This window comes from Schistocerca cancellata, chromosome 1 (assembly GCF_023864275.1).
Source record: "Schistocerca cancellata isolate TAMUIC-IGC-003103 chromosome 1, iqSchCanc2.1, whole genome shotgun sequence".
Lineage (NCBI taxonomy): Eukaryota > Metazoa > Arthropoda > Insecta > Orthoptera > Acrididae > Schistocerca > Schistocerca cancellata.
Window position 1 is genome coordinate 828,592,080 of NC_064626.1, and position 540 is coordinate 828,592,619.

Below are 540 nucleotides of genomic sequence, written 5' to 3' on the forward strand. Positions count from 1 at the left end.
TATTCAGCACTGTCTTAACGCGAGTGAGGAAACATACTAAAACCACGAAAGACACTCCCACACTGTGCCACCATCTCCTCCGAACATCACTGTTGACAATACGTGTGATAGCAGGTAACGTTCTGCAGGCGTTCGCCAAACCCAAAACCATCCATGGGATTACCATAGCATGATACATCACTCGTTTCCAGTCATTTACTCATCACCTCTAGCGTCGCTTGCCAACGGCCTTGCCGCAGTGGTAACACCGGTTCCCGTCAGATCACCGAAGTTAAGCGATGTCGGGCTGGACTAGCACTTGGATGGGTGACCATCCGGTGTGCCGAGCGCTGTTGGCAAGCGGGGTGCACTCAGCCCTTGTGAGGTAAACTGAGGAGCTACTTGATTGAGAAGTATCAGCTCCGGTCTCGGACACTGACATACGGCTGGGAGAGCGGTGTGCTGACGACATACCCCTCCATATCCGCACCCAGTGACGCCTGTGGGCTGAGGATGACACGGCGGCCGGTCGGTACCTTTAGGCCTCCATGGCCTGTTCGG

At 54.8% G+C, this 540-nt stretch overlaps 1 pseudogene; it reads left to right on the forward strand.

Annotated features, from left to right (window-relative positions):
* Window positions 1-220: 220 nt before the first annotated feature.
* On the forward strand, window positions 221-338 carry LOC126102187 (5S ribosomal RNA; annotated as a pseudogene).
* The last annotated feature ends 202 nt before the right edge of the window (window positions 339-540 follow it).